The sequence below is a fragment of the Falco biarmicus genome, chromosome 6 (genome assembly GCF_023638135.1).
Source record: "Falco biarmicus isolate bFalBia1 chromosome 6, bFalBia1.pri, whole genome shotgun sequence".
NCBI lineage: Eukaryota > Metazoa > Chordata > Aves > Falconiformes > Falconidae > Falco > Falco biarmicus.
In genome coordinates, this window is record NC_079293.1 from 8,030,348 (window position 1) to 8,053,454 (window position 23,107).

Here is a 23,107-nt window from a genome sequence, read left to right on the forward strand (position 1 = left end):
TCAATGCCTTCTCTTTGTTACTCTAACTTACCCCAGTTAGTTATTATAGGCAGCTCAAGTGGAAATGGATATAGCTAAGGCTCCTTGGCCTTTCCATTATAAAGCACCATTTTCAATGGCTTGTAACTTCTTCAAAGTTTAATTTGTTTGTAGTTTTCCACACTAAATTCTTTATTCTTTTTGTGGGGGGTGACAGGAAGGGGGTGGACAGGAAGGAATTATACTGGGTAATAAAAATAAATGGGCAGACTTAACTGAAAAAAGCTGAAACTTCTGTAGGATTTTGCCCAGTATTCTATTATAGAAATATGTGTATTTTTTACCTGCCCCATTTGGAAACAATCACAGTAGAGGGTGTCTGTGGCATGGAAGGTGGTTCCTGTGGTTGTTCCTTTATAAATGTACCCATGGTTGTGCATTTGAAAACCTGTTTGCAGATGGTCAGACCTGTGACAGCTGACAGTTAATTTTTCTGACAATGTTGTTTGTGTGTTTTGTGTGCTCCTACCCCTGGTCAGCACCCACGTCCCATCAGCAGAGCCAAGCTGAACACGTCCCTTCTGGAGGTGGTGTGGCACCCATCGGTCCTCACCATGGCTGGGAGTTGCTGTGACACTGGGCATGGGACCTTGAACTCTTGATTCAAGGGCAAACTAATAGGAGAGGAGGAGGACACCAGACTGATGTGAGGAATGGAGTCGTGTGGGGAATGGAATCTTGTGCAGATGGCAAGATGGGTGTTGGAATTGTGAGGGAGGAAGTAGGGGCAGGGGGAGACCAGGAAACCTGGAAGCAAGACAGCTGAAAGCCTAGCGCTTATTGTTATTTATAATAAATATATTTATTTTTTTATAAGTAACATAAATATTATTATTATTATATGACTGCTGCCATTATACAGCTTCTGGAGGAGTTAAATGTGTGCATGTGTGCACATGGTTGTGCAGCTCTGAACTGCAGGAGCACTAATATTTTTTTTGTGCTTTTTAACAAGGGTGTCCAGTGCTCAGAGGGTGAACTGGGGATGTGCAGTAAAAGCAGCTTCTCCCTGCAGGATCCCTTCTTCCTTTGTGGTAGGTAAAGTGGAAGGATGGGGAATCGCTGAAGAAGAGAAGATGGCTTTTGTGACATGGTTGTGAGTTGTAACCCACACTTCTGTTTTGTTAGTTACTCATTTGTTGCTTGGAGTATTTTTGTTGTTTAACTAATAATTGTTTATTGTAAAATACATATTACGCTGATGAACTCCATAGAAATAAGCCCTTAGGAGACTTATTCTGCCTTCAGAACAGATTTTCAGTAACGCCATGTAAATAACCCATGAGACTACATATTTAAACATTTAAGTATTTTGATCTATTTTCATTAAGTGTTTTTTCACTGGGAACAGTCCATCCTGTGCATTAAACAGACAGAGACTCTCTGGGGGGAAATAAGTGTATTATACTTGAATGAAACATTGTCTTGGCGTGTAGCAGAGAAAAGAAAAATGTAAGGTTTCCTGTGCAAACTTATTTGGACACTTTTTAGATTTTGAAAGCTTAACTGTACTACCCTAGTACTGTATTCAATTACATTAATTTCTATTTGTTATTTAAGCTAATCTGGAAATTGTTTCTCTGAGTCTTTTCACATATGTGTATGCTCAAACTTATATGTGTTTATGTAAAGTGTATTTATTAGGTATGCATGGAAATATGTGACGAGATATATGTTGGGCCAGAACTCTTTCATTCCTTATCTGCCTCATGAGACTTTCAAAATGATGGTTTCCTGTTTACTTGTTAATCCATCATTATAAAATCCAAATGCTATTAGTGTTCTCAGTGTTCCTGGTGTGTATCTGGAGTTTTAAGCATATCCTTTATTTTCATAAAACAAAAACAAGACATTATTTATATCACTTTGAAGTTATTGTAACAAAGAGAATGCAGAATGTTTTTAAAAACCATTTTCCCATCATCTGAATGAATTACTAGAGGCATTCATTGGAGATTTTGGAAACAGTCTTTAAGCTGTTCTTGTACTCCTGCTGTTTTCAAATCCTATATTTAAAAGTAAATTCATGTGTCACTTTGTTGTTACCACTGATTCTGCAAGGTGACAGGACATGCAGTGATCTATGCTGAATGAAGAGGGGGGAAAAAACCAAAAGGATTGCCTTGGCTTAGTAAAGCTTAAAACCAATGTTTTCTCTCTGCCATCCAGTGCCCTTTGCCAGCTGATTCTGAGACCAGCTGTCAGATCTGCCGAGTTAGTTTTCTCTGAAGTTCACTGGGAATTTGGGACAATAATAATGATGATATTAGATGTGGGCATTTCAGTTCTGTTCCCTCTGGATCTTCAGAATAGTGCAGGTTTGGACAGCTTGACCTTGTTGTAATTCACACGGAGCCTGTGCTGGAAATTCCCATTTTCTGCCATTGGAACAAGCACGGCTCCTATCCTGGAGAAGCCTCTGGCCATTCCCAGACATTGTTTATGGCAAAAGTTCAGGAGGATGTGAGCCAACTCTCTTAGCTATTTGTACCATTTATCTCCCCAACCCCCAACCGATCTCAACTTTTTCCACTGTTATGAGAAAAAAAAGATTTCATGCTGTCTCTATAGCACAGTCTCTCTACTGATGTCCCCAGCAAGCATACTCTTATCAATACAACTTGATAAGTCAATCCTAATAAGGCTTTCAAATATGTGGTGGGTGACCAGTTTTGCATATGTTTCCTCTCCACATCTTTAATTTCCTTTCTGTGTGTGTACTGCCCTCAGACAACAATGGATACTCAGCTGAAGCACGTACATTGGCAAGACATTGATCCCTGCTCTGCTTGCAGTTTGGCTGGCTATCCCTCCTCTGAAGCATTCTCACCGTTACAATGATTAGGTTTGATTGGGGCTTTGACAACCCATTATTTTTATTTACAAAGTCTGTCTTTTTTGAAAGCTTCACATGTAGATTATAGTTAGTCTTGAAAAAGATTTTTTACCTTTGTGCAGCTGAAGATTGACTGTTTAAACTGATCCTCATTTTCAGGACAATAAATGGTTTAACTGGTCATTTAGTTGTAACGCCTGTAGAGGCTTGGGAGTGTACTTTCATCTTCCCCACTCAAAAGAACCATTGGTTGTTTTGACACTCTTCTTTTGCCCTCACCTTCATATTCAATGCCACAACTTTGTTATCCGGAGATCTTACTGGCTAGCTGGGTACTGCTGTACGCTGGATGCTCTTTCATGTATTTGTTACAAAGGGAAGTCAGATCTCTGCTAATCCGTTTGAACACTTCTTTTGACATTAACCACGCTGTGCTCCTTGATGAAAGCAAGCATTTCATGGATCCAGCTGGAAATCCTCTTTCCTTCTTTGGTCAATGCCAAATCCTCAGCTACACATCATGTTCTTGTGTGTGAGCTGTAAGATAAGAAGGAACTTTGAGAAACTGAATCTGTCCTATAGTGGTACCTGGACACCAATTATTGCTTCAGGTGATGATGCAATCTGTCATTTACAGACTGCATACTCCTGTCTTTGGCTGACACTGCTGCCTCTGTGGTGGTTGTCCAAATTGGATACAGGCATGAGGCATCCCGATTCCTTCTTGGGAATCATGCCACAGTCTGTACTAATGCTTCTACTGTGGGCCAGTTGCCCACAGATGGATGATGGACAAATTCTTTGGATGGGTTTGTTAATGTTGTGATAAGGTTCTTTAATTGTGGAAAACTGTTTTTTAAGAACAACTTCTTGAAAGATTTTAAGAAACTCTTCTCTATGGAACGTTTTAAATTTATGAACAGCTCAAAGATATAAAATAACATGTTAAAAACTTGGGAAAAAATCTTTCTTATTTCTGTCCTGAAATAGTTGAAATAGTGAGATAGGGAATGCCAGGCTAATAAAGACAGAGTAAATAAAACTAATTAAAATAAAGTTCTGAAACTGTTTAAAAAGCAAAATGAAAGGATTCCCCTTAATCAAAATGAAAAAATCCTTTGTGCATTTCTATAAAATTGAAATCCAGAGATGGTGATGGATAAACACCAACAATCCTTTCATTCTGGGTACCAGAGGTTTGCATTGAGACATACAAATAGAAATAGTATTTTGGTCACAGCATGTGCCATAAACAGACAAGTTTTGAGCCTGATCCTTTTGTCTTGGATCCCAGTGCTAATAGCATTTCTGTTTAAATAGCTCTGCATCCTGACTATTTTTAAAGCATGAGCAGTAGGTGGCTTTAAGTATGAAGACTGAACAAAATTAATTGATGGTTTATTTTTCTTAAGCCCTGATGCACTTTCTTAAAGTACATTTTGTCTATTCAATCAGCCAACTGTTAACATTAATTTATTTGGAGAACTTTATATTTTCATTCCACTCTTCAGAAATGTGTATTTTCTCATATCTTTAACTACATTGTGTAGGTTAATGAGGTCAAACTCGTCTGGAAGAATGGGGAGGTTCTGATGCTTCATGCAAAAACTTGCAGCAAAGCCTGTCCTTGTGCAGTTGCTGACTATTTTATACAAGATCATTCACTGATAGCAGGAATGCTTATTTTGCATTTTGCCAGCAGGCAGCTCCTTAGCTGTTTAAAACTTCGGAAAACAACCCCCAAACCCATCATTTTAACTGAGTCTAAAGTTGTTTTATTAGAAATTAAAAAGGCACCAATGCTTTCTCTTGTTTGAGAATTTGGATAAAGCAAAGAATGCTGGTGGCAAGTCTGAGCAATATTGGTAAAGCCAAACAGGAAATGTAAACATATGCAAATTCTTACATTTAGATCTCAAAAGACGGTTATATTCTTAGACCAACAAAGAACAAAAGTAATTTCAACAGCAGTAAATATATACTTTTCTTTTTCCTTTTGTGCAAAGAAAATGAAAGCTGTCTTGTGCAAATACAGAAAATATTCTGTATGTGCTAGTTAACTTTTATTCTTATTTTTATTCGGCCTCATTTTACAAATATGTAAATATAGAATAGTATGCTTGAAAGAGGAAGTTTTGGGTGCTAATCCAGTCTACATGCATATCCTGATTTACAGGATATTTTCTTGTTGTTTTGGTACTCATGTCAAAGGGACTCTGCTTAGTGCAGAAAATAATGAAGTTTCCTTTGTAATTTTGTAGACTTTGTATTAGTCTGTAGCCAATACAGTTCAGAAAATAGTCCCTTCACCTTCATCATTGTTTATCTAAAGAGAGAGCCGCTTCCCTTTGCTATCTTGTTTGGTTCTGATCCATGCTTCAAACAAACAAGAGGAGATGGCAGAAAATATAAATTACAGAAAGAATTCACAGATAACTGTAGAAAGAGAAGGAAAGAGCTGAAGAAAGGGCAAATTTAGTCTGGTAAATAGGATCTGGCATTTAGCAGAAGATGCTGTTGTATACCAAGGTAGATAATTCTTTCTGCACCCAACTCAAAACAAAGGTAAAAGTTCACAAGTGTGCATGTATTTTGTGTGAATTAGCTATTAATATTTGTGTATTTTCACAGACAGCGTTTGTCAATAATCTATGCAAGTCTACTGTAATACTTACTCAGGTTGCCTGCAACTATCTGAAAAGAGAAAGTTTTAAATACTACCCAGGCTCGTAATAGAGTACTCTATCATCTGTCTTATTACAAACTTCAGCAAACATTGGCCTATAAATAGATTTTATGAAAAGAATCAAAGTGTGAAGTCAATATAGTGTGGGTGGGATACACTGCAGTGTTATCAAAGATGAGTCACTCAAGCCTTTAAAAGGGAAATGACTGAGGCTCTGTGTACAAAGGAAACAAATTAGGAAGAAAAAATATTTGAGGCAAAATGAAAAAAAACCAAAACACATGATTGTTAGTGCCATAGCATTATATTTGAAGTGATTGATGAATGATAGATGTGTCACGGCTATTTGTGAAGAAATAGATCATAATACCCTAGAAGAATGTATGGGGACAAATTTCTTACTGAGCCCTGAACTAAGAGCCTGAGGATAGAAACACCTCAGCCATGGTGTTACCTGTAATATTACCTGAAATTTGAAATCATGCATGTCTAACTGTGGAAAGGTCTTTTTAGAAACACGTTTGAAATCATCTCACAATTTCTTGAAAAGTACAACCAGAGCAGATGCCACAAGCCAATTTCATGAGTGAAGGGTCAGAGGCAGATTAGAGTCCTCTTGGGGGAAAGGAGGACATGAAAGGAGATTTCTCACATAGGATCTGGTTACTGCCCAGTCTCTGGGTGCAAGCTAAAACCCACCAGTTTAAGCAAGCTCTGGGGCTACTTCTTATCTGAGAGCAGGGACTTCAGAAGGGGAGAGAAAGAGCTCGTAGGTGTTCACTGGCTTCTTCTAGGTGCACCTTCTAAATATATGCTAAGGTGTGAGCTGTAAAACAGGGACACAAGGGAATATAGCAAAGGTTTCCTTTAGTGAAGGGGAAATCCAGACCATTATTGTGCTGCAAAGAGATCTATACTTTTGGGGGTATTCAGAAATCAGATATTGCTTGGCAAACGATGCCATATAAAAAGATAGGCACATCTCAATATAGGAAAGTCTTGCTCAGAGAGAATGTAGAGATTCTTGGACAATGGACAGTGACATTTCATAGAGGACAAGGACAGGAAATTCAGATCTTTATCTTACACTTAATGGAAAAATTTAGGTCATTTCTGCAGTCACCTGAGTATTAATGAAGGAAGAGGGGTTTTCTGTCTTCCGCAGGATGTTCATTTTCATATTTGGTTCTTGGTTCTGTACGCCTCATGTCTAGGGCATCCACACTTATCTAGTACAGTGATTAATTTTCTTATCCTACTTTCAAGATGTTAACAGACACTAGTTCTCCAAGTTACCAAAGATATATACATACTTGCAATTTTTTGTTCCTTTTTTTTTTTAATTATGTTCAATATTCTTTGACCTGGAGATGTCAGAATATAGATTTTACAGCTTTTTTGTTCCCAAGATATTTGCTGCTGTTCTTTTGATTTTCTGTCCAGTTTGGCAATATGATTGATAATACATTCAAATAATACATTAAATTTAATGTGAAGTATCTAACTGGTAATATACTTAGAAGTTTAGGAGTCCTTATTAAATTAAGAAAAGTATGTGATTTCTCTATTTTGTGTCATAGGATGACTTTCACATGCAATCTGAACTTCCTTAACTACTTTAGCTATTAGAAAGGATCAGGAAGACATAGTATTGTCTTGTAATGTCTTTGTGAGCTGTGTGTATGTTTGTGTGTATAAGCATGTGTGTTTCTCATCCTTATCCAAGTCATCCTCTACCTTTTTTTTTTTCTTTTTTTTTTTTTTTTCTTTTAAGTGGGAGTTTGTCTCTTTTCACAAGACTATTGACTTGTTTTATTCCAGGATGAGTATCTTTTATTTATTTTTTTTCCCCAGTGGTGCTTATATACCATTGAATAGGGGAAGAATGCTGTTTCAGTCCCCTAATTGTTACAACTGGTCTTCTTTCAGCTCCCTACATACCAAGTGTCTCCTGGCATATTGAGTGCCAAAGGCATCTGAGTTGTCTGCATAGGAATGGCAGGTAAGAGAGAGGAAACTGCAGGTGACCTGGGTACTTCTTGACTGGCAGCTGGATGCCAGATGGGATCATTTAGGCACTGGACACCTGTGCTTTGTTGATTGGAGTCTAGTGGCACCTCAAACTTTGTTCTAGTACGGTCATGACTATGTTGAATCTGCTGGAAGGCTTGCCATTCACAGCAGTGTCATCTGTGCACCACTCATGGTGTTGAACATTATTGTTTGCTTCTAATTTATTTTGTGTTTAAGTCACAAGAAGCAAAGAAGCATTTTGCAGTGGAAGGATGCCCGTTTTCCACACCTGGATTTGTGTGTTTAATATTAGCTAAAGAAAGGTAAAAAATACACTGGGAAAATGAATACTGAGAAATGCACTTACTGATTGTTTTCACAGAACTTTATTATACTATCCTCTATAAGTCCTTGTGCCATTAGGGAATCAATTCTAAATTTTGTGTCATCTTCCTAGTAAAGTATTTTAGTAAAACTGTGGTAGTATTTCTTTGTTCCTGGACCGAGCTCTCTGAGGTGAAAGCATGGGTTTAATTTGAGGGCAATCAGATGCTAATTTTTGAGATGCTTCTTGTTTATCTAAGGTAATTTAGTGCAAAGGAAATTTCAGTGGCACAGGGCAAGCAGGAGAACAAAGCAGTTTGGCTCAGATTTCACTCACACTCTTTGAATGGGGACTGTGCTGCATATGTAAATCAGATCTGTGATCTAAAGGAAGCGCGGAGGGCTCTAAAAGGCTCTAAATGTATGGCTGTCCCCGCATCATTCCCACAGTCCTGCAGGCTAACGGCGCTTCTTTCACTGTTCTCTAGCTATAGTCTTGCTCTGTTTCTTCGTGTAGGTGAGCGGACAGAGGCATGCCTGTCCTTCTGTTCAGGTCTTCCTCCTTTATCCCTGCCTGGCAACTATGCCAAGAACAGGGCCATTTGAGACTGATTGGTTCAAAAGCTAACCTGGCATTGGGGTGACAGCAGGCATTGCTGCTCTTTTGAAAAACAAGGAGTTCTTTGAAAAGAAAAGTTAGTGAAACCATGTTTGTTACAGCTTTATACATTGTGATTTAACCTCGGTGTCTTCAGCTCCTGCTTCTCTTGTCCTTTTTTTAATGCTCCCTCCACCCCTCTCCCCAGGAATCGCATTCCAGCAATACTCCCCACTTCTCAGTGTCCCTTACTTTTGTCCCCTATTTGGCATGCTATCCAGAAACTACATAAGCCCTAGCTGGCCAGCTGAGCACAGTCTGGCATAAGGAAAATATATTTTGGGATATCTACCCAGTATTCCTTTAACAGACAATTTCTGGGGATCTTGTATCACCCTCCTTTGAGATCTCATTAGCAGCTTGAAAATCTGAGGTCACTTGAAAAGAGCAGGAAAAACCTGAAACTTTAAACTTCCCTATATGTTTGTCATTCTGATTTGGACTGATATTTGCCAAGATTGATTCACCAATCACTGATACTTGTTGCCTTGGGAAATGTCTCAAGTGTTATCAAAGAGTTAAGGCAGTAGAATGTTACTGCTTTTCAGAAACCTGCTTCATTATCTCATTGCTAACAAAATTACTTCTTTTTCTGTTTTTGCTTTGAAAACTCTATGTGTGATCTGTTGTTCAAACAGGGACTAATTAAAATTTTATGGGCTTTCTGTGCTTTAATGTGGGTGGGTATCTGGTTGACCTCTGGGATATATTGATACTCAATTCTAACCATTATTACATAAACAACTTAGTGGGTTTTTTGGTGTGCCTTTTCTTTTTATTTTATTGCTCCCCTAATGCAGCAAAGAATTTTTTTGATTTTTTTCTACAGCTGCACATTGACATGAAGGCATAAGTATTTTTTAAGTTGTGTATTACATTAAATTCTTCAGTACTTTGTTCACAGTGTTAGTGCATTGCCACATGAAAAATTATGTGCTTTTAATTTATTATAGTGAAAAGGTCCTGTATTTTACACCTCATTTGATTTTGTGTTCTGTAGGTCAGTTATTCTGAAAGAAGTATCAGAAGATTTACACTTGATGTTCTGATATAGATTTACTGACTGTATTATATTTACAATTCCCAGAATAATTTTGGTACCGTGATAAAATTTAAGATTCGTAGAGTGAAAGGGCAAAAGGAGCCTTCTATCATCTTCCCTTATCTGTGGATACCTTGTGTTTAATCCAGTTACTAATATATATTAAGTCAAGAGCCATGAACTTGAATAAATAATGTCATCCAGAAAAACTTTAATACAGTGGCTCTTGTTACACTGTTCATGGAACCTGAGAGAAGTTAATCCCACCAGTCCTCTCTTTCTAAAGGCCCAAGTGTACTGTAACTACAGAACTTCTCTACAATGTCTGAAATAAACTAGACATTAAAACTCTGTCTAAAAGGCATTTGCTCCCATTCCCAGTCATTTTTGTGGACCTCTTTTGCATTCTTCAGTATTTAAAAAAAATCCCCTTTTTACAGTAGGGTTAGCATACATATATAGTAAATTCCAGCGTACTTTTTAAAAAAAGTTATGTATACAGATAATGTGATATTTTCTTTCTTCTTTCTCACTGCTGTCCTTTTCTACATCCTTCTTTGCCTTATCAAGAGAAACTATGATTTTTATTTTTTTTTTTCAAAGCTCTGACTATAGGTAAAACCCTTGTGGTCTAGGACATAGTTCTTTTTTGTGTCGACTCCTTGGGTCTGTGATTGCAAGGTGGTTTCCTGTTACCTGTGAAAAATAATGCAACTAGGGGAGTTCCATGATGACTGGAAAAAACCTGAATGTTACACTGATCTGAAAGATGGACTTGGGAACTATATGTGGGTGAACCTTATCCCAGTCCATGAAATATAATGGAGTGTGTCCTCTTTGAATTAATTTCCAAGCACATGAGGGACAAAGAGGTGGGCAAAAATTATCTACCCAATTAAGCAAGCAAAAACATGCTTGACCAGCAAGGCTGTCTTCTATGATTAAATGGCTTTCGATGTCAATGAGCAGGGAGCAAGAGATGGAACTCACATTGATTTCAGTAAGGCTTTTGATACTGCCTCCCTCAACATTCTCATTTAGAAGCTGAGGAACACATGAATGGGATAAATGGGCTGTTTTAAGTGGTTTGAAACAGTCTGGACTTCCAGGTTTAGATGCTGATGTCTAGTAATGAGTGGATAAATACTGTGCATTAAGGATAAATATTGAAGCTCCTATTATTGTATAACTTTATCCACAGACTGGAGGATAAAACTCCTTAGAAAATTTAAAGAGGCTATTAAAAGAAAGTTTAAACACAGCATTAAATTTGGAGGGTTGACTGGTGAATGGCAGGACTTCAGTCAAGACAGTCTAAAGGTCTGGGTCAACAGGAATGTTGTGGATTTCAAGAAAAAGCATATATTTCCACACCAGGGGCAAAACAATAGCACATAAGATTGTCTGGGCAGGGACAGTCAGGGCTTTCAGTGCTCTCATGGCCCTGACAAGTAGGAGAGGTAAAGTTATCAGATTGAGACAAGTAATTTTTCTCCTCGGCTCAGCAGTAATGATACTGGAAGACTATCTAGTTTGGTATTCCCTATTCAAATGGACTGTTAAGAAATTGGCTGGCATCAGCCGAAGGTTGGCAAGATGGTCAGGGGCCTCAGGCACGTGACCTACCTGGAGAGGTTGAAGGACCTGGGATTACTGAACGTGTCAGGAGAAAGCTAAGGTGCGGTCTAACAGCTGCCTACAGATACTTGCAGGCAGTTACAAAGATGATGGAGCCAAGCTCTTTTCATTGGTGGCAGATGGTATAAAGAGGCCAAAACCTGCATTTTGGGAGGTTTACTAGCCATGATATTAGGAAGGAGTCCTTCGTTTGGAGGGTTGTGCAGCACTGGAACAGGTTCTGTCCTTGGAGGAGAGGGACTGGCCAGACAAAACTACAGCTAACCTGACCTTGTGTAGGAGATCTCTGTGCTTTGGATAGGAAGCTGGAGTAGATGACCTCCAGACATGCCCTTCAATCGGAGTCCAATGACTCTGTGATATATACTTGTGTTTCTCTGGATCAAAGTACCAAATATTCCATATGACCCTTCAGACTTCTACATCGTTTAATGTTTCGTCAGTAATCTTATCCTATCAGTAAACTTTATCAACAGTATGTAGTCTGTACTATCAAATTGTTTTTGATAATGTTGAATGCTAGGCCTCCTGGAGAAATGCCACCGTTTCCTTCCTTTATCAATGATGGTGTTATTTTGTTACGTAATTCAGTTACCAAATCTATATCCTTGATGAGGTGTTTCTGTTTAGTAATACTGCTAAGGCAAATGGCTTATATTTTACAAAAGTCTAAATGCAAAAAAGCACAATCGCCTTTATCAATCAAGCATACAATTTTCCTTCAAAAGCTGAAATCAGGTTTGTCTGTTCTGTGACCATTTTTCCATAAAATCCTAGTGTCTGGTACTTATTATCTTGCAAACCTGCTAGTTTTACTCCAGTTTGTTGTTAATACAATCCTATGTCATCTGTTCCATCATTATGTCTGGGACTGATGCCAAGTGACCTTGAGCTTCATGGTGCTTTTTTTGTAAAAGACTTACATATAGTTTTCCATTCTTCTGGAATTGTCCCTGTGTTCCAGGACTTGCTACACATGATCAATAACTCTTAAATAATTTGTTCAGCCCTTTAATGAATCTTAGATTCCTCTTATCTGGGCCAGCTGGTGTTGAAAACATTTAGTCAATAACATCCTCAGCTTTGTGAAACTAGCCCCATAGGAAGTGGTTGCACGTGTGCACACACATCTTGTGGATGCTTTCCTTTTCCTACCCCTGCTCCAGTCTAGTAAGTGGGTGATTTTTATTGATAATAAAGAGATCTGAAACACCTGCTTTGTTTAAACACTGAGGTGCATCTTTGTGTGAGATCATTCTATCTCATCCCTTTAAAAACTTTTGATCACTGGTGTTTGGTTGTTGTTTTTTTTGTTTTTGTTTTTGGGGTTTTTTTTTTTGGGGGGGTGTGTGTGTTAATCTGTCTTGTAATTTGCTTCCCATACAACTTGGGCTTGAGGAGTAATTTATCCTCTTGCCTACTTTGATCATACTTTGATCAATAGACTTCTTAGCACATTAATCTATATTTATCTAAACTCCTTCAGGTTTGAGTTATGTTATGGTTATTCGTAAGTTTTGGTATGCGTGTACATATAGGTGATTGTATATGTATGTGTGTATTTGTCCAGTCCATCTTCCTGAAATAAATTAAAAACAGAGATATTTAGAGATGAGGTTTTTGGCAGAGTAGTACCCAAAGTTTAGAAAAGATCAGGTGGTGTTTCTGGGATGAGATGGAATACGTAGCCTAAGTTAAATTATTTATATTATTGCCATTAGCACAGGATCTCAATACCATCTATACTTAGCGTTTCCTACTTGAACCTCTAAGTGACCCTCTTTGCATTGTTGAAAAAAACTCTAAACCTTGGTTAGTTTTCCTAAGTGATAAAATTAACCTCTTGCCTTTTTCAGCATCAAGGTAACTAGAGTTCTTTGGGAGGAGAGACGCTCTTGCCTATGCTCTTATCCTTCCTCTCTCTGCCTGGGAACCAGATTGCATGAGAGAAATGCACCGCCACAGCTGCTCTTCCTGCTCTGCACCGCTTGTCACCCTCTTCCTTAGCACCAGTTCTGCCCTTGGGACTTACATAAAAACAAACCACTTCTCCTCCGGCTCCCGGTGCTACCATCAAGTTTTTTCAAGGTGGGGCTTACTTTCCACTTGATAAATATTTTTAAATATTTAAATATAATTGTTGGTACAAGTTAGTGCCGTGCAAACACTTCCATGGTGAAGGAAAATATACAGGACAAATGGAAAAAAGCTGTAAACTGAGAGTCAGAGGCTGTAAAGAAGAGGTTTCTTTGCTTCCCCCTAGTTATGTAGGTACAAACCTCAAAAATGAAAAGAATCTGTATTCTCTTTTCTTGCCCCTGTTTCAGGTTTTTGGACTGACCCTGCTTAGTAGAGCCCTTAGAAGGGCAAGTAACCTCATTGTAATAAAATACGGAGACTTAGCTGTATATTTGTTTTGATCCCACCCCATTTGCCAACCATTGCTCTGATGTTACATGGAGAATCACTCACTGAATAAGCAGTAAAGATCACTGGTGAAAAAGTTGCAGAATTATCTCTTGAAATAGTCAGGATCAAGCCAGATAGAAAGTACTTAGAGGAGCAAAGCCAATAATTACTCTCTTCACTCTCTTTGAACAACCCTTTCAGTGTTCTCTGGGAACACCATTTTTAAAAAATTGTTATTTTAATTTTTTTTTATTAGCGGTTATTTCATGTAAGTAGCAGATATTCAGTGACACTGATGAATTTGGCAAGGATAAGTGAATGCTATAACGTCAGTGACACTTTCTCAACTAATCAGCCTTTTTCACTGACCCGAGGGATGCTGAAGTTTTTGTCTAGCTAGTTAACTGAAAATATTTTGAAGTTTCCTTCTTGCTTTTTGTCTCATTTTACTTGTTGCTGTCATTTACAGTACTGTGAAATATGCCCAGCTGTGGCCACAGAGTGCAAGCAAATCTCTGAAAACTACTGAAAATGTAGGTGCTGCTAAAGCCGGTGGGTAATAAACTCGGTTGGACTGCTGTGTGGCTGCAACCTGTAATGCTTCCAGTTGCTGAATTTATTCATGTGGAGCCTGCTCAGACACCTTCTCATGCCACCTTGAAGACAGAGCCTAGAATTCAGATTTGCTTAGAAGCTGCTGTTTGGTTGACTTTGCAGAAAGCTCCATATGGCAGGAGCATTGAGTGTTTTGAGAACATGCTTTTACTTGTCACTTGTGTTCCAGTAAATGTCAGCATAATTGAAATCCCCATGATCAATGTCTGGGCTTTTTACAAGTCTCCCTTTTTCATGCATAAATGCTTCCTGTTCTGCATTCTAATCCTGCCCTGGAGACACTTAACAGTTCCTTATGACTGTTGTTTTTTTCACTGTTTTCACTCTCATCTCAGTCCAAACTCTTTCAGCTGTGGTAAGCAGACTATATTTGTAAACTTTTCCCTCTGAGATAATGTCCTTCCTCACATATGTTTGCATATAAACGTAGTGTGTCCTGCTACTTGAATGCTAACATTGCCAGTTCCTTGGTTTATTGATATAGAGATGGGGTAGTCTCTATCCACCACTACATTATTTAAGGTGAATGTGTAAGGATAAAGAGGGAAAAACACCCTGGACCTCCCTGTGCTTTTTTATGATTCTGTTTTGTAAGCAGGGTGAAAAGCTAAGTGATCTGATAAAAAGACTGTCTTATTTACATATGAACATTTCTTTGCAGGTCTGTGACAGAAGATAATGTCTTAGAAACTTGAGGAACTTCTGTTCAAGTCTTATGTTAAGATAGAGGTGACATTTTCCTGACCTTGGGAAGTTGTTGCAAGACTAGTGATTCTACATGTTTGGTTTAATATCTTATGATGCTCTCTCAAATCTCACGTTTTGTTCTTTCGGACATCCTTTCCTATCCCCCTCTCCATTTCTGTGCAGTTTCTTCTCATGGTGCTTCCATAGCTTCACAGACCAACTTCTGCTGCCAGCAATCACATCTGTTAGATCCAACAGACTGCACATGTGAATTAACTGTGCACATTAAATAAGGGAATTATGTAACCTGTTCTACCACTTTTCCTCCATCAGGAGAGGACACCAGGTTATTCAGAAGCACAGACACTGAGTCACCATAAAGCAAGCCATTTCATTTTTTTTTTTACCCTACACCTTCTGCTAAAATTTCACCACCATCACCACCAAACCCCAGCCCCCCACCCGCCCTTCTTTCACTGTGGGTATGTGGGTTTTGTTTTTCTCAAAGCTGAACAGCAACTTCTCCTTTTCTTTAAAATGTTTGTTGATGCTGTGGTCATGTCGCACGTGCTTCCTGGAGCCTCCACCTCTGACACCGTTCTTCTAGTGGTCCAAAGCAGGGACACTAGAGCAGTCAGCTCTACAACATCATGCCTGGGTTTTGTTCCCCCTCCACATACCCTTTGCTCATTCTACTAACCTTCAGCAGCTTCTTACCGTCTTCATGGATTTGTTCAGATTTCACTGACCCTCTCAAATGTCATTTCTTACCATAGCCATTTCACTTCTTTCACAGCACTTGCTGTCCCTTGGACCAGAAACCTCAGTCTGGTGCTTTTCTCTCTCTTGTGGCAGTGAAACAACCAGCACCTTCATGACACAGCAGGTCACGGCTCTTTGCTACAGAAGTTTTTCTTGAAGTCTTGCTATTCTGTAGCAGACCTAAACAGTAATATATCACAGTACTTCACCAGGGAGGTATACAGGGAAGAAACAGGCCAGATGGACTGTGCTCTAGGACACACGCTTGGCTGTCCCTCTCTCGGGTGGTAGTCTAGTAGTGGTGGGGAATGGCTTTATTTTCTCTTCTGTATACAGCTGTGTATTCTTTCAGTGACTAAGGATTAAATGCAGAGGGTGATTTTTTTACTCCTCCCAGGTATTAAAGGGCAGCAGATGCAAAAATGAAAGGAATGCAATAGCTGGAATACATTTTTAGAAAAGTGGATATAATGCAGACCATGATTTCAGACGTATTTGACCCTGAGACAATTTTAACTTCGCCATGACCATTTATTGATATTATTCTGCCCCCCACCCTGCCCCTCCTAAGGCTTATATCTGGGCAACGCTAATTAATGTAATTAGGATTTTTCTGCCTTTTTTAAATACAATATAGAACTTCAGATACTTCCTTTAGTGTAATGCTGAACCATTTTATAGAAAAAATGAGCAATTTTATTTCATCTTGAAAATGAAAGCACCAGTGGTAAATAATATAAGACATTCAATTTTGTTTAATACAGTTCTAACACACCTTGGAGAAAATGAACTTAAATACAGCTTAGAATGAAATGCAAATTTAGAAAACAACACTCCCCAAACAAATGCATCAGCAGTAGAAGCTAATACTCTAGATGTGGCTTTGCAGCATAGTCCAGCTCCTGCTAAGCCAAGATGACATTGGCCTGCCAATACCATATTACTTGGGCAGGAAGCAATGGGCCTGATGTGCTGACTTCAACTTTTTCTGTCCTGGAGATAAGGAACTGCATCACTGAATAGCAAGAAAAGTAGGCAACTTGGAGAGAGTGTGGTGAGGGGTGCTTTTAAAGAAAGCCTAAAGACAGCAAAATACATACAGATTGGCAAGTTTGACCGCAGGGAATAATGTTGGAATCCTGAAAATCCAACACAATTGGTATATCCTTGCTCTTAACATACCTAGAAGCATCAGGCAGGGATTAAGAGAGGGTCATTTAGCTGAATCATTAGGTGAAAAACTTGTGTTTCTTGGTTCTGCCGTGTAAAATGCTGAAATGATTTGCCAAGTCAGGTGTGCAAGCCTTCATCTGTTTAGACACACAGTGGAAAATGCACTTTAAGAAGCAAACCTGTGACATATTCCCTATGTGTATTTCTGGTTATCCTGCTTTCCCTATGCTTATCTTTTATACCACAAACCATGAGCGTTATCAATATTATTAATAATTCTATTTCTGAGTATCTGGGTGCCATACAGGGAACTCCTATTCATCTCAGGCTCATAATGCTGCTCGTGAATCAGAAGACAGAACTAACAACAGGACAGTTGGGACTTTTCAGGAGTGAAGGAGGGAACCTGGGCACAGAAATTCTTCTTTCCATCTGCTAGCATGATGCGGACCTAGGATATCCCTTGCAACAGCTAAACTTTCTCTCCCAGACTCTTTTTGTAAAGGTCATGGTTTTCAGTTCCTAGGGAATTGATGTGAGGCGCTGGAATAATTTTTGACGTAGTTTTGGAACAGATAATATCAGAGATTTTGCAAGAGTCATTCTGACATAGAAATTGTTCTCTTCACCTCACTTGGATCAAATTCTTCTGCAACATCCCTTGATAAAAAGCAAAGTGTAGGAATCAGCTAGACTATAAGAACAATCTTGTTGTATAGAAGGGTATAAAACAGGAGTATAAAAACATAGGAAATTAGACTTTCATAAACTTCAGCAAGCAAAGCTGGGGAGTGGTATGTCACAGGATTGTTAAATTCATGAATGATGTGAAAAATATAAGCAAGGAGTGATTAGTCATTGTTTTTCACTGTGGAAGAACTAGCGGGCCTCTATCCTGCAGCAGGTTTAAAGCAAACAAAAAGGAAATCTTTATGATGCATATTAAATTGTAGGAAACCTTGTGGGACATTTTGGAGACCAAAATTATAGGCAGAGCTGGAAAGGATCTGAACAGATTAATGAAGGTTAAGTCTGTTTGTAGCTATTCCATGCAGCCATTTAGATGCAAGCTTCTTATCAGACACTGTCACAGATAGCTAGAAACAGGGGATTACAACACAAGAAGAACATTTTTATGTGTGCCCTGTTCTTATAATGTTCTGTAAACATCTGCTGCCAGAAGCTCTTGGAGAAAGGACGCTGAGTATATGGACCTTCAGTCTGGGACACAGCAGAACCATTTGTAGGAAACAGCTGATAGCTTTCTGGAACCCAGAAGGATGAATCACATCTTCATTTGGCTGTATTTCAAGCAAATGGTTAATGCGAGATTTGGAGTGAACTTTACAACTGACAAATGTAAGGTTATTTGGTAATAATGCTATCATAGCTGTATCTCTTGAGTTAACTGTAGTGTGCAAGGTGATCCTTCAGCTTTGTAATTATAACATTAATTTAACTGCAAAATGTTACTATTAGTTATACATTAATATCAGCTGCATAGCAAGTCTGTCATACATAGTGTAAACAAAAGAAGGATTCCCAGGGGTTTAGAAATCCCTCGCTGGAGTTCTGAAAATTTGAGAAAATAAGAAATTATGATGAATTAAAATTTTTCAGGTACTATTATACAGAAAAATAACATTAAGTTTCATAGCAGAGACAATAAAAAGCATTGTTTCTCTGGGTTCTTTTCTTTTATCCCCCAAATGGAAACATAAACGCCACATTTTTACAGTCTGGGGAATTTAATTTTTTCTCTACTCATTGGCAACTTCCCCCCCTCCACCCCCAACAACCCAAAAGGAACAAACAAACAAAAAATTAAAAAGGAGAGGTGGTGAATGATGTTTCAGGCTGGCTAAGGGGAATTTGAAGGGTGGGCACTGCACCTGTGCACAGCACCTACTCATGCACAGAAAACCCTCCAGGACATATTTGGTGAGCTAGACAGCCCAGACAAGGATGAATCCTGTGCTGCACTCTGAAGAGGACAGCTTGTAGCTGAAAGCTCTTTTACAGTGAGAAAGGCAGCCACAGTTGAAGGCTTCCTGCTGCAAATGCTTTTCTCCAGTCCTTGTTATGTCTGCCCTGGGAACTAACTGCTGAAATACTTCTGCCGTCTGCAGCTGCAACTCATGGGTGTAGAGAGGTAACCTCTATGTAGGAAAGCTGAACTGTAGGATGTGTATGGGAACAAAAAGTATTCTTTCCGAAGCCTTACGGTGATCTGGCAGTGGTTGCTGTATGCAGTGGCGTGGTACCAAGCAAGAGCATGTACCATAATGCACGAACGATTTAGAGCCAGATGTGCAAGGCAGGAAAAACGTTTCTGTATCAGGTGATTAAAGAGAAATGCTTGCAGGACGCATTATATGAATGTATCTTTGTGTTTTGAAACATATTCACTTTGGCAGCGTTTGTGTCACTATTTGTTTTAGAGCATTTGCTAAAACCAGTTCTACTGGCAAGAATTTTTACAGATCTAGCAAAGGTCAAACAACTATCACAAGCTTAGAAAGCAAAAGTTGTATTTATGATGGTTGAGAGCTCTTGTTGAAAAGGGCACAAGCTTATTCCTTCAGGTATGTGACTCATACAATACCATGTGACATCCTTTTCCAATGGAAAAAGGTCACATTTCAGATAGCAAATATTTTCAGAAGCAAGAGAAAAATTATTTTGAAAATAATTATTGAATACAAGAATGATTTTTCTTTGAGGGAGAGTAACTATTTAGACAGAATGACTATTTTTTGAGAAAATAACTATTTTGTGACGAATGGTTCTCTGAACTCTGTTTTGAGCATGAAATGGATATTTCAGTTATGCTATTGTGAACTCCACTCTCTGAGACAATCAGTAAGATAAAAAGGTGAAATATTTTCTATTATTGTGATATCAGAGCACATGAATTTGAACTCTTTAAATTATTCCCCTGGAGATCTTGGAAAAGAAGGTTTTACAATAGAAAAAAATGCCTACGTATTGCAGTCAGCATACAGTCATCTGGCTTCTTTACATGTGGAATTCAAAGATTCCAGGAGGATTAACTTTTTGAAGAGGTGAATATTTGATAGACCTATATTTGAATGGAAGGGATATAGTGAAAGACAAATTCAGCGAGGAAATTTAAGTTTTAAAAAAAATAAATGCTTCAAATATACAAGGAAAACCAAACTTGCCTTCCTTAAATAAAACCCATTTCTGCTTCCTTTGCTCAGAGTAGCTGCATCTGATTATATAGTAAAATCCCTAAGCTAATCAGCTTTTATTATTTGTTCTCTATGGTCCTGTATTACAAAAAGAAAAGAAAAGGAAAAAAAAACCACAAACCCTGAAAAAAAATCCCAGAACAAATCAAAAAACCAACCCCCTTGAAGAACCCATCATGCACTTATTAGCTTTTTTTTTTTTTTTTTTTTTTTTTTAATTTGAAAGATTGTTAAGGAAGGCCACTCCTTACAGATGGTCTGGAACAACTGAGCTTAAAACTGATAAACTCTGCCCTACAGCATGAGACAGTGAGGAAAGTTCACATACCAGCCAGAAGTATTGGAAATAATACTCAGGTGCACACAGAAGTCCATTTAATCCTATACTTTACATCAGTCGCAGAGTCTTTATGGAAAAAACAGGAAGATCAGCCCTTGAGCTGCTAGTGGTTTCAACTGAGTGGTGGCATTTATTTACTTGTGTGAGGGACAGAAGTAGCCATTTCCAAATGAAAAGCAGAGCTTAAAAAAAAATCATGAAGGAACTGTACTCAGCTACACGCTTGTTTGGCACCCAGTGTTCTGTATCTTGGCCTTGTTCTGCTTTGTGGTCTCAGGGCTAGAAAATATATTTTGTTCCAACAATTAAACTTTAATTTTACATTTCTCAGGACCAAAATTTCTGACTGGGAGATTGCCAACACCAGAAAGCTAAAATGTTAATCCAAGGGTGGGGCACAGCATTGAGTAAATTGTACGTGTTCTCTCAGAGGTTCTTTTTTGCTCCATACTATATCCAGCACAGAAATGATAACATCTTTAAATAGGTTAAATTTACACTTTTGATTCATTCCCTGGGAATACATGATTGCAAGGTGCCAGGCCTCACGTTTGGTCCTCAAATGGCTCTCAATTCTTTGCCTGTTGGAGAGACTCTGCGTTTCCCTGGGTTCAGTTATTACGAATTTTGAAGAAAATATAATGTACAGCCCCATCAGACATGGAGTTCATCCAAGCTCAGAAGAGAAATTTTGTAATCAATGGACCTGCTTGACAACTTTATGAAGATTAGATCAAATGTGTTTTCTACAGTCCCATTGTTTTCCATCCCATAGTTACAAAAAACATTGTTAAGCCACGTTATCTGACCAGGTCCTTGTAAACCCTATCATTCAATGAATCATTATTAACCAACCAAACAAAAACACGTTTTAACTTTTCATTATCTTTTCCAGTGTTGAACATGTGCAGTTTGTTTTCCTCATGTTTCATTTTTCCTTGTCATGTTCACATCTGTATTCTCATCCTGTATTCTCTGTATTCTCATTCTGCCTTACCTCACCTTTTAAAGGAGGACAACTGTGCTGTGAAAGTCACTGATCACTAGATTTCTCAGCATCATGTGTCTCATGGTCTAACTCGTGGCCAATCTAGCGAGCAGAAGGAGGACTTGGTGGCTCTGAGTAGAGGTCTGAGCTATGTTCTTGAATTTTGTAGAAAGATAGAGGTTTTCAAATTGGGATCCGCAGAAAACAAACACTATGGTGAGCTGTTTAAACTAGTTTTCTAGAAATGCCAAGGGGAAGTTTGAGCAAGGTGTATCAGACTCTTGGCACATATATTTTGAGGTAATACCCAGGCTCCGATTGCTTTGAAATAGATGGTTGATGATCTAGTAACACGGGGTCTGCTGTCAGTTACATATATCAGCAATCTAGACAGTGTGTCAGGCTTTTGAAGGAAGGGCTCATTTATATACTTTCTTTAAAAATGTAGAAAGAAAAGGAGGAGCTGCCCTGCTCTGTAACACAATGTGATTGTTTTCAAGCTGTGTACTTCCTGAAAAGGGAATCAAAGACTGTGTGATGGCATTTTGCATTTCTTGATCATCACTTGCAGAGGCTTTAAAAGTAGCTTATAGATAACCAGAGGCCAAAGTCTAGTGGGTGAACCTCTTTGAGTCAGTGGCAAATACAGTCTTCTGACTTATGGTCTCAAACATAGCTGAGTGGCCTTCAACGTAAGTACCTACATCCTCACTTAAAAGATAGTCTGGAGTGATACTTTTCTTAAGTCTTTTTGTTGCAGTTCTGTTTTGCCTGATTCTTCTTTTTCCCCATTGAGTCAGAAAACCAACAAAAAGTGTAATACATTGGCTAAGGAACTAGTTTAGAAGAAAAGAAGGGGATGATCCACCTGCTTTCAAACCCTGCATGGCTGGACTCACTTTCATACATATATATATATATGTATATGGGTGGGAAAAAGAAGAGTATACGAGTTACCGTTTTTATTATTGTTTGGATTCTGAGTTTTTCTGTTGAAGATTAGTTATTGCGGTTCTTTATGGTACATCATACTGACTACAGAAATGATGTTTTGTTCCTTGCAAGAAATAAAGAACTGGTGCACGTACTAAGTAAACCTCTTTGTTGCTGGACTTGGCTGAAAAGCTGTTCATGAGTCTAAACAGATGTTTAGAACAATGAAAAGTTTTTGGAGTGTATGTTTATCTTTTAAAAGGGAATGTTTAAGAGTTCATTCAGGCTCAGGATCCAGCCTTTCCTGGAGGACTTTGACTGCCTAGCTAGATTAGAACAAAACTTAATGATCATAGAAAGATATTTTGCAAATATCATAAAAGAGATTCCTTTCAATTGGAAAGCAAACACTAGAGCATGTGGAAACTGCATTGCTCACTCTGTCTTTTTTGAAGACCCAGACTGATAAAACCTCTTTGAGTCTAAGTTTTGGGCTTTTTTTTTTCTACTAGGTTTTCAAATAAAATATTTGTTAACTGTTTACAGTTCTTGACAGATTTCTAGGATACAAATCTTAAAAATATTCCTTACTTAGAATAAATTAATGTTTGCATCTGTATTTAGAAATATTATAAACAATATTAATGCTTACAGAAGTGATCAAATATTTACCATCTGGAAGGTTCGCTTGTGTGTAGTTCTACAGTTCAGGTGAAAATAAAACCACGTTTCTACCCAAATATTATATT